Source organism: Macaca mulatta, chromosome 17 (assembly GCF_049350105.2).
Source record: "Macaca mulatta isolate MMU2019108-1 chromosome 17, T2T-MMU8v2.0, whole genome shotgun sequence".
NCBI lineage: Eukaryota > Metazoa > Chordata > Mammalia > Primates > Cercopithecidae > Macaca > Macaca mulatta.
In genome coordinates, this window is record NC_133422.1 from 69,850,165 (window position 1) to 69,876,812 (window position 26,648).

A 26,648-nucleotide genomic window follows, 5' to 3' on the forward strand; every position below is an offset into this window, starting at 1 on the left:
CAGTGTTGTGCTATAAAACATCATGGATTTCTGATACATACATGGATGAACCTTAAAAAAATGCCAAGTAAAAGAAGCCAGGCACAACAAGCCACTTATTATATGATGTCCAGAATAGACAAATTCATAGAGACATAAAGGTGGTTAGTGTTGCCAGGAGTGGGAGGAGTGGGGAAATAGAGGGTGACTGCTATGTATACAGTTTCTTCTACAAGTGATTAAAATGTTCTGAAAGTAGATAATAGCAATCATTGTACAACTCTGTAAATATACTAAAAACCACTGAATTGTACACTTTAAAAAGATGACTTTTATCATATATTGAACTAGACCTTAATTTTGGAAGTTGTTGTCCTTTTTCTCATCACATAAGTTTTCAGAATGCTGTGATAAAATGAGGGTCTTTTTTCACCCATATTTCTCAGCAGAACAATTTTTACCCACCACTCATGTTTCTTCAATGTGGAGAATTTCTTTAGTGTAACTCTTGGATTTTCTTGGCCACTTACGCATTCTGCCTTAAAGGAGGTAAAATGACAATCCTAGTTCAAATTCCTTTATTTTATTGAGAGCTATATGACTATAATAGCATACTTACACTATTTCCCAATAACTCTCTCTCCCTTCTCTGCCCTCAGATGCTATGTTTCTATACTGTAATGGCTTATAACCTTGCTTCAGTGTGTTCCACCTGCTTGAAAGTATAGTACTCAGCTCTAATGTCTACAATATTCGGTCAAGAGGATTATTTCTTTGTGTTTTCCCATAATCTTCCATCCCCCTCATAAATGGTAGTTTAGAGTTTTTTGTTTTGTTTTGTTTTTTGTCAATACTAGAGTCTAAGTTTTCAGTTTTCTGTTGTTTGGGGTGAATTTGGAAAGCAGAACCATCATCTTAACTGCCCTTAAATGGAAGTTTCCCAATAACATTTTAATTACTCTTCCTGACTTTGCTTCAGTTTCTCCAATGCATCCTCCATATTGCTGCTGAAGTGAACTACCAACACATCTGACCATTCCTCTCACCTGCTCAAAATCTCTTAAGGGACTACAAAGTATGATTTAAATTACTTTGCATAGTATATGAAGCTCTTCGACATGTGGTCTCTGTTTATTTAACCCCTCTTCTCTTTGGCCCTAATCCCTTCCTGCATATACCGCAGGCAGACTAATTCACAGAAAGCTGGAGGATTGCAAATATTTTCTCAACTACCATGCTTTTGTACATGGATTTCTCTGTAAAATATTCTTATCTCCTTGTGCCTATCTGGAAAACAATTTTACCTTCAGGTCCATTTCAGATAAGATATCCTGTCTCATGTGAAGGGAGTTAATCGCTCCCTCTTCTCTGCTGTCTCTACCTGATCCCTGAAGTCATCACACTCAGTGGTAATTATTTGTTTAGGTGAAATTCTCATCCCTTTAAAATTGTTTACCATTTGTTTGATAGTCTTTAAGCCCATTCATTCTTTAAAATACTTACTGAGCAACAACTCTGCTCCAAATACGAAATACAAAGAAAGATAAAAACACTCCAAGCCTCTAAGGATACAAAGCCAGTATTGTTACCTACCTTCCTGTGATTTTATGCCATCTGTCTGTACATATACGCTAACTACTTGGAGATGTGAAAGATGTCAGAATCAAAATGGAGCCACTTGTGTTTAAAAAAAAAAAAAAACTGGAGTCTGAGAAGGCACAAAGGGAACATTCTCATGCATAAATGACTAATAAGAATTGTCACAAAAGACTACAAAAACCACAACCTTGCACAAAGGTCATCACAACCTTACAAAACAATACTTCTGAGAGGACAATCACCTGTCCAAATTTGGACTGTTGTTGTTGATTCTGGTTACCAAGGAGAATTATCTCAAAACAATTATGTAATCTTCCTCATTTTTCCTTCAAAAACCCTTGTCTTCCTTTACCTGCCTGAATGTACACATATGAAATAGTTTACTATGGCATATTTATACCCATTGCAATGCTCTATTCCCAAATAAATATCATTTTCTTTTAGAAAGTCTCTCTCAGTTATTTAGGTTGATGGAGGCAAGAACCATGTCATATATATTGTTCTAGAATTTTCAGTGCTTAACAGAATTTTGTATTTTGTAGGCACTCGATATTTCCAGAGCCTACAAACTGTTCTTCAGTCTTCAGTTTTGTTCTGATATCTGCCACAAAATGTTCTTCACAGGAAACTCAAAATTATGTTTCTAAAATACAAGGCTACACAAAGCATTCTCTGCTGTAAGACATTTAATGACTGTTCTTTCCCTATGACAAGGTCTGTCTTCCCCATCAGACTATAATCTCAGCAACAAAAGGGTCTTCATATTCTTCTTGTAAACCTTGCGGTCAGCAAAGAGTCTGAAACACAAACATTTGACAAAAGATGTATTGGTTTGATTTGTTTGAGTATTGGTTGAAATTAGTGGGTAATTCCTGGGATTTAAATATATATTTGATTCAAATATATTTTAATTTATCTGGGATTAGAGCAATTATACATGATTATATTTTATGTCACTCATTCATTTATGTGTCTCAAATATCCTGGCACATTATTCTCACTTTTTCTGAAGAAAAGGAGCCATGTCTTAGTTACAGTATACAGAATCGAACACAGTAACATGTTCAAATACATAGCAACAGCTTATGACTGTGTTACATTTAGTTTTTTTAAAAAAAAATAGACAATAACAAAAATGTAGAATTTCCAATGCTATATTTTTTGTTTAAGTACTTTCTCAGTTTCACAGTTCCTAGGACTGATAATTTCACAAATAACTGAGGACATACATTTTTCTCTAAAGAGCTTAGAAGTAACTGTCATTCTTTTTTATCAAAGGAGGGTACTGAGACAGAGAGAATGAGTGATATAACCAAGGTCACCAATATAATCATGAGGTGCAGATGATGGTGGCATAAACAGAATCAGATAACAATTCACAGAACACAGTGAGGAAGGCCAGGAATACTAAGCAGGGAATATTGATGGGGATGTTAGACAGACAATTCTACAAACTAACATGCCTCATCCTAAACAATAAAATCCCTGACCACAGAAGGCAGAGAACAAACCAGGATTAAGAGAAGCAAAATCTGAAACCTCAGGTAAAGTAACTCTCCTCCCCCTGAGGTCATAAAATAAGAAGAGTCCATCCTATAAACAAAAATCAAAGATCATGATCCCAACAGAGTTTTTCCCAACAGACAACGCTCATCAGAAATTGGCACTTCTATTTTCTCAAGGCAATCAATGTCTCTCACATGGGTCTAAAATAGTCCATTTAGCCCTGTCTTTTACCCAGACTCTTCCTCATTTTTGCTTCTGAATACTGACCTATTTTTTTCTGCTGAACATATGGCCTGGTTGTCAATCTCATCATTCACTAAACAGAAAATTACAAATGTAAAATGATTTTTAAAAGGGCATAATCTCATACTCTTGGCTATTTGCATTCCTTTCTCTCCCTATTCTATTACAGTCATGCTCATATGGGGCACTTCTTCTCCTGCAATGGATTTAGGTTTCCGAGTCTCCCTACCCTCTGCTCCTCAAGGACTTAACCAGCTGCATTGCCTGGTGGTTGAAGTCACAGCCTTGACAGCCCTGGCCTTAAGGGGAGTTGCTCCTTTCCAGGCAAATGTATTGTTAATGGGCTTATGTTGAATTTATGAGAAAGACAAAGCAGTGCTAAAGATCACTGAGTTTTTAAAAGAACTTCTCTCTGGACTGGATACTAATAAAATTATCCTTTAAGCTACTTCTTATAGAACCACAGAGAGCAAATACAAAGAAGCAAGTTCTACAGACAAAGTCCAAGCAAACACAAAAGGCAGTGGATGTTTCTGCTTCAGCTCTATAAATTCTTCCTTCTAAAGGATGATGTGTAGGCAGAAATTGATGGATTCTTTCTTTCTTCCTAGCCTTTACGTGTTAGCAATGTCAACGGTCAGTACATAGTGCACAAGCCACTGTAAATACGTGTATCTGTGAATAGTCCTTGGGAGCTGAGTAGTCAGGAAGAGAAAAGATCACATATTTCATATTGTGACCAACAGAGAGATTCTAGTAACAAGACTCATGCTACTGCGAGCTATCCCAGCATGTGTAAATTCTCTGACTTGAGCTAAGTGAATCTTCTTCTTAAGGGCTCTTACTTTTAGCCCCTCTTATCTCAGCAAAGCAATCCCTGCTGATCTACTTTTGAAAGTATTTCTCCATTCAATAACTGGCTCTTTCTGTTTCATTAGATCTACATAGATCAACCAGCACAGCACTTGATTTGAATTTAATTGTTCAGTCACACGTGCATTCTCACAAGCTCTAAAATGCCCCCATGTACCTCCAAGGTGAGCCCAGTAACCTTTTAAAACAGTCAGGCCAGCCAGTCTTCAGACCCTCTTGTTCTGGCTTCAGAGCAGGAAGTGTTCAGGCTTTTGAAAGGGCCTTTGAATGAGGAGGGGGCAGATCAGGAAGAGGCCAACCCTCTAACAGAACAGGCCATGGCTAATACATTTTACTTTTTTTTTCTTCCACTCCTTTGAAGGTTCGGATACATTTTGCCCTGAGGAAGCTCACCACAGTATCTCTCCTTCTCCACCTACCTAAAATCCCCTGCACATTGTCACACAGCTTGATAGTCTGTAAGCTAGATTTATGTGGGTAACATTTGCTTTTAAGGTGCCAACACTTTCAGGAGGCTCGCTTGACCACTTTATTTCTAAATTCAAACTGAGATCAACCTTCATAGACAAAACATGAATTTTGATGTGGGAAGACGAGGGTGAATTTTTCAACAAGTAAGACCTCATCATAGCATATGATGAGATAAGAGTTTCAGACAGCAACAGGTCAGCAACAGGGCAGTGCAAGCAGCCACTGGAGAAGTGCAAGACAGACTGATTACATTATGTACCGGTATTCACTCATTTAATCCCAAATCAGCACTTCAAGGAGTTATTTTATTAGGTATCTTTTTTTCACAAATAAAGAAAATGGGGCTTAGAGAGGTTGCTACTTTTCCATAATCTCCTACAGATAAATGTTCCATCAGGAATTAGGATTCAACAGTGTCTAGATCCAGAAACTGCCTTTACCTATAAGTCTGCACTTGGAACTGGCCAGTGGGAAGGGCAGGCATGGCTCTGGAGCCAGAGTAGAAGCAGTGGCCTGGGAGAGGAGACTGGGCTCTCTCTCTAATTTCCCCCTATTGCCATGAACAGCTAAACCATAATCTCAACTGTATTCTCTTCCATTGCTTTCTAGAACTCCAGAGAATAGTGAACTTGCAAAAATGCCACTTTTTCTTTTTATAATCTTAATCTGATAGAGTATATTTAGCATAAGGGAAGTAACACAACTTCGAGGATTGTGGGCTCCACTTTATTTTGGTCCCTCACTCATAAAGGTTAAGAGCATAGGCCAGGCATGGTGGCTCATGCCTGTAATTCCAGCACCTTGGGAGGCCAAGGGGCTGGGGGCGGATCACAAGGTCAGGGGTTCGAGACCAGCCTGGCCAACATAGTGAAACCTCTTCTCTACTAAAAATACAAAAATTAGCCCCACGTGTGGTGGCATGTGCCTGTAGTCCCAGCTACTCAGGAGGCTGAGGTGGGAGAATTGCTTGAACCTGGGAGGTGGAGGTTGCAACTCCATCTCAAAAAAAAAAAAAAGAAAGAAAGAAAGAAACATAGACCATAGAATCAGATTACTGAGTTCAAATTCCTATTCCACCTTAGACCAGCTATGTGACCTTGGGCAAACTCTTCAGCCTCCCCAGGCCTCAATTTCCTCATCTGAAAAATGAGGATGATAAAAATGTCTGCTCCTTAGGATGAAGGTGATGACTGATTCAATGAGATAACACATGTGAGGCACATAAAGTGAGCACTTGGTAAAGGTCAGGTATAGATGCTTTACTGAAAAACTATTTTTTGCTCTTGGGGTATTTTTAGGCTCTAAAAATTTAGAAGTGTGCCAGGCACAGTGGCTCATGCCTGTGATCCCAGCACTTTGGGAGGCCAAGGTGGGTGAAACACTTAAGTCCAGGAGTTCCAGACAAGCCTGGGTAATATAGAGAGACCTTGTCTCTACAAAAAGCAAAAAAATAAAAATTAGCTAGGCATGGTAGTTCATACCTACGGTCCCAGCTACTTGCAAAGCTGAGGCAGGAATTGCTTGAGATTCGGAGTTTGAGGCTGGTATGGTTTGGCTGTGTCACCACCCAAATCTCTTCTTCAATTGGAGTCCCCATAATCCCCATGTGTCACGGGAGGTACCCAGTCAGAAGTGATTGGATCTTGGGGGATTTTTCCTGCTGTTTTCATGATAGTGAGTGAGTTCTCATGAGATCTGATGGTTTTATAAGTGTCTGGCATTTTCCCTGCTGGCTCTCATTCTCTCTCTTACTGTCCTGTGAAGAGGTACCTTCTGCCATGATTGTAAGTTTCCCGAGGCCTTCCCAGCTATGCAGAACTGGGAGTCAATCAAACCTCTTTTCTTTATAAATTACCCAGTCTCAAGTATTTCTTCATAGAAGCATGAGAATGGACTAATATGGAGTCTACAATCATGTCACTCTGCCTGAGTGGCAGAGATAGTGCCTTTCTCTAAAATAAATAAATAAGTATTTAGAATTGTGTGCCTTCATACACAAATATTGAACATATTTTTTTCAGTTTCTCAAAACTGGTGCATTTAATATAATATTAATAATAATAAAGAAGCCAGAAGTCTACAGATAAAAGGAAGTTTTATCTTTTAGTAAAGATTTTTTTAATAAGCAGAATGAGAATTAAATAATATAAGCTGAAATACTTTAGTGTAGGAACTTTTTCAAATATTGAAATACTCTCAGGATTATCGGGGCCTGTGGTCTAAGAGACTAACTATTTCAGTTTGGCTTAGATTGTCCAAGTTCAGTATATTTAGACTTTGAAGAGTGCTATATAAATTAATCTTGATTGACCTACAAAGTTATTTCTGCAACTTGTGTCTTCTTGAAATCAATTCCGTTCTTTAACATCATTTCACTGTGCTTTAGTATGTAGTTTAATGCTTTGCTTCCAAATGTAAAATATAAGCTATGAAATAACATGATTAAAGCAGCATTTTTGATCTGACATTCTTCAATTTTACAGTCAAGAATGTGTTCAACAAGCCAGAGATGTACAATTCCCTAAGCAGGTGAAAAAATGTGATCGTGCAGGCTGAAATGACAGTTTTCATACTATTTTCAATGCATGTTGTGTGCATCTGTTCCACATCTGGAAATATTTTTTTACATTTTTTTTTCCTGAAGAAAACTTACAAAGTGTTTCTATAGTTTGGTTTCTTAGTTATCATAAAATATATAAATGAGAATATGGAAATAAAAGGCCATAGAGATATTTATCTGAGTGGAAGGCACTAGGATTCAAAAGCTGGTTATGATCTAGACTAACCTTTATCATTCTTACAAGTGCTTCTTCAAAAACATGGGCTAGGAAGAGGACCCTACATTTAAAGTGAACATGATCATCTATTTGCAGTTGCCAGATAAATTTTTGCAAGACTCTGAAGTCTCCTTTTAAATAAAGGCAGCCAAAAATTAAAAGACCATTTAGCTGGCACTGTAAGTTTTGCCTAGAATTTAACTGGATTCCAGTTAAAACTCCAAGCTGGTTAAAGATAGGATACCCATTATAGTCTCTTACTTTTAAACTCTTTAGCAACACAATTATATATATAAGGAAACAGAGTTATAGTTGTTCGATTATAATCCAAGCCCTTTTAACAGACAGTTCACAGTTGGATTGACTATCAGTGTGTTTGTTTATTAGAATAGAAATTCATTTGTGATTCTTTGGAATTATAAATAGTAAGTGCAACTGAGTAAAAACGCCCCTGCTAAACCCTGCTAGCAAAGAGCTCAGTTGGATGTGCTGGCTTGTACTTGTAGTCCCAGCTACTCAGGATGTGGGATGCCAAGGTGGAGCATCCTTTGAGCCTAGGAGTTCAAGGCTGCAGTGAGCTATGGTGGCACCACTGCTCTGCAGCCTGGGCAACAGACTGAGACCCACCCCCTCCTAAAAAAAAAATGAAAAAAAAAAAAAAAAAAAAGAAAGGAAGAAAAAAAAAGACTTCAGGAGGATGAAATTCTACTAGAAAACAGCCCATACTTTTAATGATGTTCATTCAAAAGTGTTCATCGTTTTAATTCCTCAGCTTTCTCTTCTTCCTCCATTCCCCTCCATTTCCTTCCTTTTCCTTTCTGAGCAATTCAGTCCAAAAGTCACTCAATGGGGCAAGGCAAAGTACGTGTCCATGCAGGGAAAGGGGTGGCATGCATGGAGTGACAGAGCCCAGGCAGGGTGATGAGGGTGTTTACTGAGGGGCAGGAAGGGGAAGTCAGAAGCCAAACAGGGCAGGGAGGGCATCCACACTGGAGTGTGGGCTGGTATAGGGTGTTGGAGCACAGGCTGGGAGAAGAGAGGGTGACTCTGCAGAGGGAGGCCCAGGGTGGACAATCAGACACTGAGCAGTGTGAGGAGGGCACCTGCCGGGGGGCTGCCCAGCACAGGGTGGCAGAGCCTAGGCTATGTGAGGAAGACAGCATATGGGGTGCGGGTTGGCCAGGCATAGGGAGCCAGCACCCGAGCAGGATGGAGAACAACCTGGTAGAAGGAGTCAGAGCCCAGGTGGAATGAGAAAGGCATGTAGGCAGGGGAGAGAAGTGGTGTATCCATTGAAAATGTGTCACATACAGGGGAAGTAATCACATAAATACATTAAAGATAATGAAAACCAAGTTTGTTGTTTGGTTTTTTTTCATCATAAGAATTACAAATACAAAATGTGAGAAAACTGTAACAAAGCTGTTGAGTTGAATTAATGTTGGTAGGTTCAGTATGAGTTTATGATTTCCCATAGCTAGTTAATAAGCTAGCTTGAGAGATAGAGAGAGGCACAGCAAAAAATATAAGTGCAAGTGTGCGGGTATGCGTGTGTTTGCCTGTGTGTGTGTCTACCGCGAAGGCCTGGAGCAGTGATACCCCAATAGCGATGAGCATCCTGAGTGCCCAGATCTTAGCTTCTAAATGCTATTCTCCACTAAAAGGAACCAGAAATCCATGGAAACGGCTAATAGGTTGGACAGGGAAAGTAAAATGAGTCTGGAACATTTTGTCTAGTAAACAGGGAAGTGCTCAAAGAAAGGTGGTGTATTAGTCTGTTCTCATGCTGCTAATAAAAATGTACCTGAGACTTGGTAATTTATAAAGAAAAAACAGTTTAATGGACTCACAGTTTCACATGGCTGGGGAGGCCTCACAATCATGGCAGAAGGCAAAGAAGGAACAAAGATGCATCTTACATGGAAACAGGCAAGAGAGCTTGCGCAGGGGAACTCCCATTTATAAAACCATCAGATCTGGTGATACTTACTCATTACTACAAGAACAGTATGGGGGAAACCACCCCCAATGACTCAATTATCTCCACCTGGCCCCCATACTTGACACATGGGGATTATTACAATTCAAGGTGATATTTGGGTGGGGAGACAGTCAAACCATATTACATGGGGACAGAATAACACAGGAGCCACTGAAAAGTCTGGGATTATTTTAGCATTGAAGTAAATGATGGTGATGGATTATAAATCATTCAATAAAATAGGAACCCATGAATATGTAGAGATATATATAAGTGAAAAAAGTTTAATGACAAATGGGATATTTACATAGCTTCAAAGTGCTTCTTCACGAAATACTTATTAGTTACAAAGGTGAAGGAAAGTAAATTCTGAATAAAGAGGCCTGGCAGACACCACCTCAATCAAGTGATCAGAGAGAACAAATTTTGCACTACCTGGTGACTGGGTGGATCACGGGATCACCTCCGTGATACTGCTGTCAAAGGTACATAACTGGAATCAGACTATAATGAAATGTGTAAGAATCCCAAAAGTGAATGAAAATTTACAAAATAACTGGTCTACGACCTTATAAAATGTCAAGATCCCAAAATGAAAAGAAAAGAAAGAGAAAGAAACTGTTTCTGACAAAAACAGACTAAAGAGACACAACTAAGGAAACTAAAAAGACACTCAATGTGTGATTCCTAACTGAATTCTTCTTCTGTAAAGGACATTATTGACACAACTGGCAAAAATTGAATGGGGTCTGAGCATTAGATAGTTATTGCTCAGTTAGTTAATGCACCCATCTTAACTTCTTGATTTTTATAATTGTAAGTGTGGTTGTATAGAACGGTATTTTTGTTTATAGGAAATACATAATAAAACATTGAGAGAGTAGTGATCTATGCTAACAGTGAGAGGGATATAGTTTCTCTCACTATTCTAACTCCCTCCATTACTAAATTCTAAATTTTACTTTACACCACATTCCTTTTGCATATTGAATTTTCTCAATGTCCAGAAAAGTCATATTGCAGATTCATTCTGGAAAAAAAATTCTTTCTGGATGACATATTTTTCAGCATTTGTTGGTCATCAAGTTAATAGTTTTCTTCCTTCATGGTCTCTTTCCTGAGGAAACTTTGCTCGTTATGGGGAAAAAGTAAAACTAATATACAATATAAGTTAATTTTTTTAACATTTAGATGAGAACTTTCTTTTGGTTTGTTCCCTATACACATGATCAGCTTTCTTCAAAATTATTGCCATTATTGACCACACAAAGCAGCTCTGTTAGTGGTCTTCTATTAAGCCACGAGTTAACCTGCAGCACGGCTTCTATGCATTCAGCTGAATATGACTGAGGAGGCTTGAGTTGAAAAAGCCTGCACCTTTTGAGTTTGGCATGCCTATATTTGAATTCTGGCTCTGCCGTGTATTACTGGTTTAAATGCATAATAACCCTCAATCTCCATTTCCTCCTTTAGAAAAATGAACAAAATGACTGACAGCTCAAAGTGTTGTGACTATAGTTAAATGAAATAATGTGCCTGTGGAAAAAAAACAGGTACATAGAAAGTTTTCACTTAAAATAATTGCCATTACTATTGTTATTTTCTCCCAGGTGCATGAAAAGTTTTTATTTATATAGTTGCACTACTGTTATTATTCCCTTCCCACTTTTTTTCTAATAGACCTGCCTGCTCTGAGTAATCTCTTCTCCAGCTACATACTTATGAATACTCTCTTTGTGAAAATAGACCAAATTAATACCCATATGAATTCAACTCTGCAGCTTTCCTTAATTCCTCACACTCATAACGCAGGACAAACTTGCTCATTATGACACACCCAGTTGGCCTCCTGCCACTCTAGAGAAGACGGCATGGGGGAAATGAGGGGCTTTGCTGGGGGTCATTGGGAAGAGGCATGGTCAACCCTTGGCTTCTGAAAGATGACCTCAAGCAGCTGATATGTGGACTGTTTGCACTCATGGCTATTAAAATGTGATGCTATGTCCATATATGTCATTGGGATAGATTCTCTTCAGTAATGAACTTCTTCATATACATTGAAAATGAATGACTTTAACAAAGTCTTTAAAAAGCATGAAGAGCAAATGTGAATGTGGACACTTCAAGAGTACTAGATAGACAGGATTTAGATTCCTTTTAACTCTTATGGCCAATAGTCTTTGTCACAGCAAGCATACTAACACACTAGTCTTGGCACATGCCCCAACAGTTTTGGACAACTCTCTCAATACAGAAAAGGGGCAATTTTGTCACTGAGGAAGCAAACTTAGCCTAGTGATTAAAAGTGTGGGTGTTGTCTTGACATAGCCTAGATTCAAATTTCATCTCTGTTTTTTACTATCTGTATGATTGAGTTACCTGAGTCCTGATTCCTTCATCACTAAAATAAAGATAATGCCAACTGCCTTTAATATTCACTCCCTGGTTCTGGCTTTCTTGCTCTCTCACACTCTGCCTGTCTTTGTTTTCTTCCTTCCATGTCTCACTTCTCTCTGCCTCCCTCAAAGAAGTAATTATTGGAGGCCTCTTCTCCCTCTGATAAACTGCAGGGGCTAAGAAAGAGACTGGTGAGAAGAGAGCTCCATATGAAAGAACTGACTTCAAAGGCACAGCACATCAAAGTGACTTGCCAGGCAGCCTGAGATCTTGCTGAGCTGAGCTGGCCTGCCCCGCTTCTCCCCTCACAGTCTGGCTCAAACCACCACTCAGGGACTACTGAGGGATGGAAGAGATTTCAGAGCTCAAGCTGGCTGCATCCATCTGCACCAGCTGGGGAAAGTGCTAGATACATACCAGGTGTTACATCTTTTGTTTTGATTAGATAAATGCTCTCAATAGATAGCGCTGAATAATATTATCACCTAACTCTCCTGGGGTTTCTTTCTCCTTCTTGAACTATTTGACAGTAGTTTTCCAATTAGGTAGCAAAAATGAAATGAGGATTTGTGCCAGTGTAGCCTAGTGTGTTGAGTGAATAAGACCTAAGGATGAATCATCATCTGTGATGTCATCAAAAGGGTATTATTGGAGCTGCAGCAACACATGCTACAAGAAAGGAAACAAATGACCTTCAAAGAATCTATCATGCTACAAAACCAAATGACCCTCAAAATTGGGCAGTGTTGACAATACAACAGATATCCAGATGGAAACTGAGAGGTTCTGATTGTCACACTGATTAGTTCAAATATATGGGTTTGTGTTATCATATAAATGAACATTTGAATGCCTTGCTTTGTCGCTTTTCATCTATGTCCTAGCTGTACAGTAACTACAATCTTCCTCCCTTGAGTGTTATTTGAGTGTCTCTTCCTCCTTAATATCAGGGACTGTTTCATATATGTCCCTTTGCATTTTCTCCATTTCCCAGCACAAAGCCTGCCCAGAAGAGGAACCAGTCACTATTGCCTGAATGAGTGATGACGAATGCCACAGAGAAAGTATACATGAAGTCCTTTTTGTGTAACTTTTCATGGCTTGAAGTTGATACGGAAGACACCACTTTGGTATGCAGCAGAAACAAACTTCAAAAAGTCCACTGTATCAGGCTCTAGACAATTTTCACTAACACTTTGCATCTTCCTAAAAAATTGAATTATAGATGGTTAATAACGATGAAAATCTATACTACTTTCTACTCAGTCTACCAACTATATGATGCCACAGTACAATCAGAGTCATAGAAAAAGAACCTGGGGACAAAATATCTTTTCCATCTCTTTCAAGACTGAAACATATGATTGACCCATGGCCAATGTCATGTTTAAGAAACTTAGAAAAATTCAACATTAGACTTATATTAGACTGTCATCATTGTTTCACCTGCTGCTAAAACCCATATTTTCCTAAACCTCCTACGGTTTTGGACTTGCAGGGCTATCTACAATAGAGATTTACTTTCTAACTTGTTCAGAAACTATAATAAACCTTTGCTATTGTCACCTGCAAAGCCCAGCAGTTAGTGCAGGCTGTTTCTTCTCCTTTGCCTCCTGCAGGAAGTGCCTGTGCTTCAGGGTTGGTGCAGGATGCAGGATGGGTAGAACTTGTGTGTGTGTTCTACAGGGTCAGCCACTTCAATCAATGGCAGGTTATAGACAGCACTTCTCCTCTGGGAGGAGAATGTTACCTTTAGTGAAACTATTCACCTGGTTGGAGTTAATCAACTTACTCAGAGCACCGGGCTTGAACCTAAAGAAAATCATGCTGTGATCAGTAGAAAAAAAAAGGTTTTTATGTCTCATTCACCACCAAAGTATAGTAGAAAATTACGGATCCCCAAATTCTCTCCTTTTACTTACAATATTTGAATCTGTGTGTGTGTGCACACGCACACACCTCTGTGTGTTTTTTGTCATTCTGCTGTCACTGCCTCCTCCATGATTTTCTCATTGCTAGTGTACCACAGGAAAAGTTCCAAGACAGTAAAAGTTTTAGAGAGTAAAACATTAAAACACTTCCCTTTCCATTGTATTTAAAGAGGATCAAGACTAAGTGAATTAATATATTTACAAAATGTCTGCTATGTTCTTAGATACATATTAATAGTCATTTGACTCTGATAGCTGGAAACACTGATTCACATCCTTTCCTGCACGTTGGAATCACCCGGGGAGGTTTGTAATATATAAATGATTGAGTCTCAACTTCAGTGTTTCTGATTTAATTGGTCTAGATCACCACAGGTTTGCAGTTTGGCCATAAGCCTTTAAATGAAAGGCTCTTGGGTCTTTAGCCCAGAACTTCTCTTCCCTCCTCCTCTGCCTTTTAGGAAAAATACAGAAACAGAAACCCACATGAGTTAAGCATGTAGAGTCTGCTACTAATGAATCAAGTGCAAAAATTAGAAGAACACATAGTTTCCAAAAACATGCTGAATAAAGAGAGATAAATGAGATATCCTCTCAGAAGAAACTCAAAAAATTTACCATTTGATTTTTTCTTCTTTTTTTTTTTTTTTTTTTTTTTTAAGATGGAGTCCCGCTCTCTCACCCAGGCTGAAAGGCTGGAGTGCAGTGGCACAATCTCTGCTCACTACAACCTCCGCCTCTGGGGTTCAAGTGATTCTCAGCCTCTCAAGTAGCTGAGACCACAGGCATGCCCTACTCACCTGGCTAATTATTGTGTTTTTAGTAGAGACAGGGTTTCAACATGTTGACCAGGCTGCTCTCGAATTCCTGACCTCAAGTGATCTGCCCACCTCGGCCTCCCAAAGTGCTGGTATTACAGATGTGAGCCACTGCGCCTGACCCCATTTGGTTTCTAGAGTTAAAATAGACACTTGTTAGTTTATCCTGTGGATATTTCCAGTGCCTGTCCACTTAGTCACAAACTGAGGATTCCTTTGAACTTTAAGCCACACCCAACTCTTCTGAGCAGGCCTGACTTTTGAACAGATTAAATAGACTTTTACCTACGTAGGATGATTTGAAGGAGATGCAGCAAAACAAGCGTCTTTTGCAAATATCTCCTTTACCTGAATTTAAACATAAACAATTTATATTTCATGTTGTGTATGTACTTTTGGAATCGATGAATCTGTGTACTAAAACGGAAGTATTTCTGGTGGAGGAGAGAATAAAGGAAGCTCACTTAAGTCAGAGTTGGTAAATAATTTCCAGTTTACTTGGTGATTCCAATTGATTGGTAATGATGGTTAAGGGTACTTGCATTGATAGATAATATATCATGACCAAGTTAGATGAATTTCAAGAAGGAAAAGTTGGTTTACATTGGCAAAAAATCTATACATATGATCTACCAGATTAAAGAAACAAGTTATTATGTCACAATGTGTAGAAACTATTTCGTAAACTTAAGACCCGTGTGTGTGTATGTGTCTGTGTGTGTGTATGTGTGTTTAAACGCAGAATAAAAATCAAAGAAAGCTTTCTTAACCTGACAAAATTTGTCTACCAAAAATTTACAGTAAATATAAATTTTAATGGTAAAGTAAGCTAAAATCAGGAACAAGAAAAGAATGTCTATTATCATCACTTCTGTTTAACATAATAGTGTAATAAGGACAAAGGGGCAAAAAATGCAAAGGCCTGCAAAGGAAGCAACAAAACCCCTTTTATTCATATATAATATGATTTCCACATTGAAGACCCAAAATAATCTGCCAAAAATTAGAGCTAGTTAAAGTGTCTAGTAAAGTGCTTGAATGTGAGATTAATACATAGAAATTAATTAGTTATATATCAACGACAAACAAATATTATAAAATAAGATACTATTTTAAAAAGCTACTTTTTACAAAACCCTTTAAGGTACCAAGCTACCATGAAATAAATCAAACAAAATAAACACAAGACATTTATGGAGAAAATTTTTAACATTATGAGAGATATTTAAAAATCTCTAAATAAATGGGAATATTATTTTCATGGAAAGTATCAGAACTCAATATCAAAAAGATGTCAATCTCCATAAACTGTTTACAGATTAAAAATCTGATAGGCTTTTCAAGAAACATGGTAGCCAATTCTAAAACTTACATGGAAAATGAATATCACAAACTAGGGGAGAAACTTCTGATGAAGAGTCCAGTGTAGAGATTTGCCCAACATAATCTCAAGGCTTACAGAACTAACATAATTAGAGTTATACAATATTAACCCAGAGCAGAGAGATCAGTCAGTGCAACAGAACAAAACAGACCCAATCATATGAGAGATACGGCAAAACAATACATATTCAATGAACGAGCTGATACAATCAACAATCCTTATAAAAAATTAAGTTGCACACTTTCTCACACTATGGGCAAAATCAATTCCCAATGGAATAAATATATAAATGTAAAAGGTAAAACTTCAAAACTTTTAGAAAACAAAATAGAATATCCTTATGATCTCAAAATAGAAAAGGATCTTTTAATACAAAAAAATGCTAATCAAATTAGTCATATCATCTGACATGGCAAAAGCATTTCACAAAATCCAACATCATTCATGTTAGAAACTGTCAGCAAGTGAGGAAAAGAGAGATAGGTGCTAACTTCACCTTGATAAAAAGCATGGAGACATACTATGTTCATGGATTGGAAACCTCAACATAGTAAAGATGTAGGTTTAATGCAATGCCTGTCAAAATCCTATTGAGGTTTAAAGTGGAAGAAATCACTTTAACCAATATTGATGTTTATTCTATAGTTACAATAATCAAGAGCATGGTATCAGTGGAGGGACAGACACATAGATCAATGGAAGAGTATAAAGAACCCCAAAATAAACTAACACAAATACACTCAGCTGATTCTTTAAAAAGGTACAGAAGCAATTCAGTGGAGGAAGGAAAGTCTTTTGACAAATGGTGCTGAAGCAATTGGAAAAATACAGGCAAAATGTAAACCTCAACCTAAACTTCACAGCTTAAAAAACTTAACTCAAAATGCATCACACACTTAATTGTACAAAAATTTAGGATATAGGGCTAGGCAAATATTTCTAAGACTTGACACCAAAAGCAAAATCCATAAAAGGAAAAAATTAATAAATTGAACCTCATCAAAGTTAAAAATACTGATCATACAATAAAAGATTGATAATTTCTACAACACAGAAATTAATAATAATACATTTCAAAGCATTGAAAAGAAAGTAAAAAGGCAAATCAACACTAGGAGAAGATATTTTAAACACATGTGACAAACAGAGATTGACATCTAACATATCTAAAGAACTCACTCGAATTAATTTTTGTAAAGTCTAACAACCCAACAGAAAATAGCCAAAAACTAAGAAGAGGTGATTTTATGGAAGAGAAAACACTAACTGCTAATAAAATGAGAAAAAACTATCTGATGTTCAACAAACATGACAAAAACAAACAATTGGAAAAGGATTCCCTATTCAATAAATGGTGCTGGAATAACTGGCTGGCCATATGCAGAAGAAACTAGATTCCTTCCTTACACCATATACAAAAATTAACTTAAGACAGATTAAAGGATTAAAGACTTAAATGCAAAACCCAAAACAATAAAAACCCTGGAGGACAACCAAGATAATACCATTCAGAACATAGGCACAGTTAAAGATTTCATGATGAAGATGCCAAAAGCAATTGAACAAATGCAAAAATTCACAAATGGGATCAAATTAAACTAAAGAGCTTCTGCACAGCAAAAGAAACTTATCAACAGAGTAAACAGCCAACCTACAGAATGAGAGAAAATTTTTACAAGCTATGCATCCGACAAAGGTCTAATATCTAACATCTATAAGGAACTTTAAATAATTTACAAGAAATAAAAAATATAAACAAGTGGGCAAAGGACATGAACACACTTTTCAAAAGAAGACATACATGTGGCCAACAATCATAAGAAAAAAGGTCAACATCACTGATCATTAGAGAAATGCAAATCAAACCACAATGAGATACCATCAAATAACAGTCAGAATGGCTATTATTAAAAAGTTAAAAACTAACAGTTGCCGGCAAAGTTGTGGAGAAAAAAGAATGCTTATACATTAGTTCAGCCATTGTGGAATACAGTGTAATGATTTCCCAAAGACCTAAAGACAAAAATATCATTTGACCAAGCAATTGCATTACCAGATATATACACAAAGGAATATAAATCATTCTGCTATAAAGAAACATGCACACATATGTTTATTGCAGCACTGTTCACCATAGCAAAGACATGGAATCAACCTAAATGCCCATCAGTGATAGATTGGATAAAGAAAATGTGGTATATATACACCACGGAATACTATGCAGCCATAAAGAATGAGATCATGTTCTTCACAGGAACATGGATGGAACAGGAGGCCATTATCCTTAGCAAACTAACACAGGAACAGAAAACCAAATACTGCATATTCTCACTTATAAGTGGGAGCTAAATGATGAGAACACATGGACACATGGTGAGGAGGGTAACAATACACACTGGGGCCTTTCAGAGGCTGGAGGGTGGGAGGAGGGAGAGGATCAGGAAAAATAACTTATGAGTACTAGGCTTAATACCTGGGTGATGAAGTAATCTGTACAACAAACCCCCATGATACACACTTACCTATGTAACAAACTTGCACTTGTTCCCCTGAACTTAAAATAACAGTATTTTTAAACTGAGAAAGAAGTTCACCCTCATTGATAATTAGGAAAATGAACCTGACACCACAATAAGCCAATATTTAATGCTCATTCGATTGAGAAAATTTTTATAAGTACATTACTTCCAAGTCTTAGGGATAACATTAAGCAAAGGGTATTCAACATTGTGTAATACAGTTATAATTTTTTTAAAAAAATTAATCCATATCCATCTAAAAACAATGGACAAATAAAATGTGAAAAATGTATGTAATAGAAGATGATGTCGTGATGAAAATGAATATAACCATAAGCAATAACATGAAAGTATCTGAGAGACATTATGTTAAGTCAAAACATTAAACACAGTAGACTGAAGATGGCATGAAACAATTTTGAAAATGCTAAAAAACAAAGTTAAGCATTGTTTAGAGATATTTACATATGTAAATAAACTTTTTTACAAACAAGGAAACAACGAAGAGAAAGAATCTGGGAGGAACAGGCAAGAAGTTTTAAAAGCTCAGAGATGTGTGCTTGCTTTGGCAGCACATACACTAAAATTGGAACAATACAGAGAAGATTAGCATGACCCACGCACAAGGATGACATGCAAATTTGTGAAGTATTCCATATTTTTATGAGGTAAAGGAGCATGTTCTAACCCAATGCAAAGAAGCTAAGAACCTTGATAAAAGGTTAGAGGAACTGCTATGTAGAATAAGCAGTTTAGAGCGGAATATAAATGACCTGATGGAGCTGAAACACATAGCACAAGAACTTCGTGAAACATACACAAGTATCGATAGCTGAATAGAACAAGTGGAAGAAAGGATATCAGAGTCTGAAGACCACCTTACTGAAATAAGATGTGCAGACAAGAATAGAGAAAAAAAAAGAAAGAAAAGGCATGAACAAAGCCTACAAGAATATGGGACTTCATAAAAAGACCGATTGATGGGAGTACCAGAAGGAGAGGAGGAGAATGGAAACAAGCTGGAAAACACACTTCAGGATATTATTCAGGAGAACTTCCCCAACCTAAAGAGACAGGCCAACATGCAAATTCAGGGAACACAGACAATAACATTAAGATACTCCATGAGAAGATAAACCCAAGACACATAATCGCCAGATTCTCCAAGGTCAAAATGAAGGAAAAACTGTTAAAGGTAGCCGGAGAGAAAGTCCAGGTCATCTATAAAAGGATGCCCATCAGACTAACAGTGGACCTCTCAGCAGAAGCTCTACAAGCCAGAAGAGATTGGGGGCCAATATTCAACATTCTTAAAGAAAAGAATTTTCAACCCAGAATTTCATATCCAGCCGAACTAAGCTTCATAAGCAAAGGATAAATAAAATATTTTCCAGAGAAGCAAATGTTGAGGGATTTCTTTCCCACAAGGTCTGCCCTGCAAGAGCTCCTGAAAGAAGCAGTAAATATGGAAAGGAAAAACCAGTACCAGCCACTGCAAAAACAAACAAAAATATAAAGACCAATGACACTATGAAGAAACTGCAACAACTAGTGAACAAAGTAACCAAATAGCTAACTATTCTGAATATATATGCACCCAATACAGGAGCACTCAGATTCATAAAACAAGTTCTTAGAGACCTACAAAGAGACTTAGACTCCCACCCAATAATAGTGGGAGACTTTAACACCTCACTGTCAATATTAGACAGATCAACAAGACAAAAAATTAACAAGGATATTCAGGACTTGAACTCAGCTCTGGATTAAGTGGACCTAGTAGGCATCTACAAAACTCTATACCCCAAATCAACAGAATATACATTATTCTCAGTGCCACATGGCACTTATTCTAAAATTGACCACATAATTGGAAGTAAAACACTTCTCAGCAAATGCAAAAGAACTGAAATCATAACAAACAGTTTCTCAGACCACAGTGCAATGAAAATAGAACTCAGGATTAAGAAACTCACTTAAAACCACACAATTTCATGGAAATGAACAACCTGCTTCTGAATGACTCCTGAATAAATAATGAAATTAAGGCAGAAATCAAGAAGTTCTTTGAAACCAATTAGAACAAAGTGACAATGTACCAGAATCTCTGGGACACAGCTAAAGCACTACTAAGAGGGAAATTTATAGCACTAAACACCCACATCAGAAAGGTAGAAAGATCTCAAATCAACACCCTAACATCACAATTAAAAGAGCTAAAGAGGCAAGAGCAAAGTAATCCAAAAGCTGGCAGAAGACAAGAAATAACTAAAATCAGAAAATAACTGAATGAGATAGAGACATGAAAAACCATTCAAAAAAATCAACAAATCCAGGAGCTGGTTTTTTGAAAAAATTAGCAAAACAGAAAGACTGCTAGCTAGACTAATAAAGAAGAAAAGGGAGAAGAATCAAATAGACATAATAAAAAATGATAAAGGGGATATCACCACTAACCCCACAGAAATACAAACTACCATCAGAGAATACTATAAACACCACTACACAAATAAACTAGAAAATCTAGAAGAAATGGATAAATTCCTGGACACATATACCCTCCCAAGACCAAACCAGAAAGAAATTGAATCCCTGAATTGACCAATAACAAGCTCTGAAATTGAGGCAGTAATTAATAGTCTACCAACCAGAAAAAAAAAAAAGCCCAGGAACAGACAGATTCACAGCTGAATTCTACCAGAAATACAAAGAGGAGCTGCTACCAGCTTCTGAGTAGCGTTATTTCTTCTGAGACTGTTCCGAACAATTGAAAAGGAGAGACTCCTCCCTAACTCATTTTATGAAGCCAGCATCATCCTCTTACCAAAACCTGGAAGAGACACCACAAAAAAAGAAAATTTCGGACCAATATCCCTGATAAACATCAGTGCAAAAATCCTCAATATAATACTGGCAAACTGAATCCAGCAGCACATCAAAAAGTTTATACACCATGATCAAATTGACTTCATCCCTGGGATGCAAGGCTGGTTCAACATACACAAATCAATAAATGTAATCCATCTCATAAACAGAACGGAAGAAAAAAATTACATGATTATCTCAATAGATACAGAAAAGGCCTTCGATAAAATTCAATATCCCTTCATGTTAAAAACTCTCAATAAACTAGGTATTGATGGAACATACCTCAAAATAATAAGAGCTATTTATAACAAACACACAGCCAATATCATATTGAATGGGAAAAAAACTGAAATCATTCCCTTTGAAAACAGGTACAAGGTAAGGATGCCCTCTCTCACCACTCCTATTCAACATAGAATTGGAAGTTCTGGCCAGGACAATCAGGCAAGAGAAAAAAATAAAGCGTTTTCAGATTGGAAGAGAAGAAGTCAAGTTGTCTCTGTTTGCAGACAACCTGATTGTATACTTAGAAAACCCCATCATCTCAGCCCAAAAACTTCGTGGACTGATAAGCTACTTAAAGTTTCAGGATACAAAATCAATGTGTGAAAATCACAAGCATTCCTTTACACCAACAATAGGCAAGCAGAGAGCCAATTCATGAATGAGCTCCCATTCACAATCGCTACAAAGAGGATAAAATATCTAGGAATACAGCTAACAAAGGATGCGAAGGACTTCTTCAAGGAGAACACAAACCACTGCTCAAGGAAATAAAAGAGGACACAAACAAATGGAAATCATGGATAGGAAGAATCAATATCATGAAAATGGCAATACTGCCCAAAGTAATTTATAGTTTCAATGCTTTTCCCATCAACCACTGACATTCTTCACAGAATTAGAAAAAAAACTATTTTAAATTTCATATAGAATCAAAGAAGACCCCATATAGCCAAGACAATCCTAAGCAAAAAGAACAAAACTCAAAACTGGAGGCATCGAGCTACCTGACTTCAAACTATATTACAAGGCTACAGTAACCCAAATAGCATGATACTGGTACCAAAACAGACATATTGACAAATGGAGCAGAACAGAGACCTCAGAAATAACACTACACATCTACAACCATCTGATCTTCGACAAACCTGACAAAAACAAGCAACGGAGAAAGGATCTCCTATGCGGTAAATGGTGCTGGGAAAACTGGCTAACCATATGCAAAAAACTGAAACTGAACCCCTTCTTTACACCTTACACAAAAATTAACTCAAGATGGATTAAAGACTTAAATGTAAAATCCAAAACCATAAAAAACCTAGAAGAAAACGTAGGCAATACCATTCAGGACATAGGCATGGGCAAAGACTTCATGACTAAAATACCAAAAGCAATTGCAACAAAAGCAATTGCAACAAAAGCCAACATTGACAAATGGGATCTAATTAAACTAAAGAGCTTCTGCACAGCAAAAGAAACTATTATCAGAGTGAACAGGCAATGTACAGAATGGGAGAAGTTTTGCAATCTACCCATCTGACAAAGGTCAAATGTCCAGAATCTACAAGGAACTTAAAGAAATTTACAAGAAAAAAAAACCCATCCAAAGTGGGTGAAGGATATGAACAGACACTTCTCAAAAGAAGACATTTATGCCAACAAACATGAAGAAAAGATCAACATTACCGATTATCAGAGAAATGCAAGTCAATACCACAATGAGATACCATCTCACACCAGACAGAATGGCAATTATTAAAAAGTCAGGAAACAAAAGATGGAAAAATAGGAATGCTTTTACACTGTTGGTGGGAATGTGAGTTAGTTCAACCATTCTGGAAGACAGTATGGCAATTCCTCAAGGATCTAGAACCAGAAATGCCATTTGACCTAGCAATTCCATTACTGGGTATATACACAAATGAATATAAATCACTCTACTATAAAAACACATGCACACATATATTTATTGCAGCATTGTTTACAATAGCAAAGACATGGAACCAACCCAAATGCCCAATCAGTGATAGACTGAATAAAGAAAATGCAGCCCATATATACCATGGATTACTAGGCAGCCATAAAAAGGAATGAGATCATGTCATTTGCAGGGACATGGATGAAGCTGGAAGCCATGATTCTCAACAAACTAACACAGGAACAGAAAACCAAACACTGCATGTTCTCACTCATAAGTGGGAGTTGAACATTGAGCACACATGGACCCAGAGAGGGGAACAACACACACCAGGGGTTGAAGACAGAACTTAGAGGATGGGTCAATAGGTGCAGCACACCACCATGGCACATGTAGACCTATGTAACAAGTCTGCATGCTCTGCACATATATCCCTTTATTTTTTTTTAGAAGAAATAAAGAAACAAAATCTTTAAAATGCAAAAAAAAAAAAAAAAGTTCAGCGATGTCTTAGCCGGGGATGGATTCACAAGTGTTTTTATTATCTTGCTTCATAACCATGTATGATGCATATGACTTTCCTACATGAGTCAAATATTACAAAATCAAATTTTAAAAAATTAAAAGCTTAGAAAAAAGTGAGAATAAGGTAAATAACAAAATGTAGTCTTGTAATCTCAGTTGTCCACTAATATTTTAGTAAAACAGTCTTTAATGCAAGTACATGTTTGAGTGGAAAGAACACTACTTTTACAGTTTAGTAGTATCTGGATATGAATGTTGGCCCTGGTTAAGCCCAGGTGTGCACTCAGTGATCTGGGGCATGTTATACACATTCTATTTCTCCTCTGTAAGTAGGGAATGATTGCACCTACCTTGCAAGCACATTGTAAGCTTGAATTAGGAGCTATATATAAGAACAGCTAGCACAGAACTGCTCAGGAAGGATGCAATGCCTTCAGTGCATATTATCTATAATTTTATTGATAATCTTTCACAAATTGACTAATACTTTTTAGAACCAAGCAGTCACCAGTCTCCTGCTTGTGAGGAGCATCTTATTTTCACCACCAGGAAGATATGAAAAAGCAAAGGAAGGTGGAAACCATCATTCAGCATCTTTCATTTGCTAGGCACTGTTTAGTATTAAATATTTTAGATATTAAAATATTTAGCCCTCAAAAAATGCAATGAGGAATACATTATGAACTTCACTTTTCAGATGAACCATGGTTATTTACTTTGCTCAAGATCATTTAACTTGTCACTGATCTTACCAGAATGAGAATCCACTTAAGTGGGCTTTCTTGTCCATATTCCTCTCACTACTTCAGATCAATCTCTAGAACAATTACAAATACCCTGTCTCCTGATTTTACATAAGTTACTCCCTATTATCTCTTCCTCCAGCTTCTATTTTAGTTTTAGGGGCCTTTATAGTTCACAGCCCATTTTAAGAAAACTAAAAGTTGATGCATTTGTGCTCTAATAAATCCTTAATGACTTCCTTGAATATGATCCAAGCTTCTTTCATGTTGTGAAATTTGAATTCACTTCTGGGAGCTTTAGAGAGAGGGACTGAAAACTTCCAGCTGACTTTTATATATATAAACTGTTATGCTTCGTGTATACAGCTTAACAAAAATATACAGAATATACAGACAGGGATATTACCATGGTATAAACCTTCAATATTATCACCAAAACTTAGCAAAGACCTTTGAATTCTAGGGGACATCTCCCTGAGGAGGGAGGGAGGGAGGGAGGGAGGGAGGGAGGAAAGGAGGGAGGGAGGGAGAGAGACAGACAGACATGGGGAAAGGATGAAAGGAAAACTTGAGAAGATTCCAAGTTGAAACTGAGCCTACTTAACAGTACTGCCCAGGGTGGCTTATTCCATGTGATCCATCACCATTGTTATCAAAGCCCCATTCTGTGTTCTCATCTGCTTACATGCTAGCCCTTGACTTTCTAAATGAACACACGGTTTACATTTTTTTTTTAATTTATTTTTTATTATTATTATACTTTAAGTTCTAGGGTACATGTGCATAACGTGCAGGTTTGTTACATATGTATACTTGTGCCATGTTGGTGTGCTATACCAATCAACTCGTCAGCACCCATCAACTCATCATTTACATCAGGTATAACTCCCAATGCAATCCCTCCCCCCTCCCCCCTCCCCATGATAGGCCCCGGTGTGTGATGTCCCCCTTCCCAAGTCCAAGTGATCTCATTGTTCAGTTCCCACCTATGAGTGAGAACATGCGGTGTTTGGTTTTCTGTTCTTGTGATAGCTTGCTGAGAATGATGGTTTCCAGCTGCATCCATGTCCCTACAAAGGACACAAACTCATCCTTTTTGATGGCTGCATAGTATTCCATGGTGTATATGTGCCACATTTTCTTAATCCAGTCTGTCACTGATGGACATTTGGGTTGATTCCAAGTCTTTGCTATTGTGAATAGTGCTGCAATAAACATACATGTGCATGTGTCTTTATAGCAGCATGATTTATAATTCTTTGGGTATATACCCAGTAATGGGATGGCTGGGTCATATGGTACATCTAGTTCTAGATCCTTGAGGAATCGCCATACTGTTTTCCATACAGACACATGAAAAAATGCTCATCATCACTGGCCATCAGAGAAATGCAAATCAAAACCACAATGAGATACCATCTCACACCAGTTAGAATGGCGATCATAAAAAAGTCAGGAAACAACAGGTGCTGGAGAGGATGTGGAGAAATAGGAACACTTTTACACTGTTGGTGGGATTGTAAACGGTTTACATTTTTAATGTTTCCTTTATGTTTGTCAGTTTTCAAGTTCTTCCCTCTGGAATGGTTGGTGGCTAGTTAATAAATCATACTGATGAAGAATATAGGCTCTGGCCCAGGTGCCGTGGCTCACACCTGCAATCCCAGCACTTTGGGAAGCCAAGGTGGGTGGATCACCTGAGGACAGGAGTTCGAGACCAGCCTGGCCAACATGGTGAAACCCTGTCTCTACTAAAAATACAAAAAAAAAAAAAAAAATTACTGGGCATAGCAGCACATGCCTGTAGTCCCAGCTACTGGGGAGTCTGAGACAGGAAAATCGCTTGAACCCAGGAGGTGGAGGTTGCAGTGAGCCCAGATTGTGCCACTGTATTCCAGCCTGAGCAAAATAGCAAGACTCCATCTCAAAAAAAAAAAGAATATAGGCTCTGAAATCAGAACTAAGCTCCTATCCCCATTCTATTTCTTATTTGGTCAAGTTATTAAACTACTCTGAGCCTCAGATTGCTCATCTATTAAATGAATGCTAATAATAGCATCTACCTCATTGAATTGTTATGATAATTAAATGAGATCACGTAACATGTGTAAAT

The 26,648-nt window shown here is 37.5% G+C and overlaps 1 protein-coding gene and 1 non-coding gene across 3 annotated transcripts in view; one reads left to right on the top strand and one right to left on the bottom strand.

Moving 5' to 3' along the window:
• LOC144336138 (uncharacterized) overlaps nucleotides 1-26,648 on the bottom strand; it is a 410,554-nt gene that overhangs the window by 271,096 nt on the left and 112,810 nt on the right. The gene's annotated exons all lie outside the window — the stretch shown is intronic.
• LOC114673654 (U6 spliceosomal RNA) lies at nucleotides 19,035-19,141 on the top strand. The gene has a single exon (XR_003724417.1). It is a non-coding gene; the product is annotated as a U6 spliceosomal RNA (small nuclear RNA).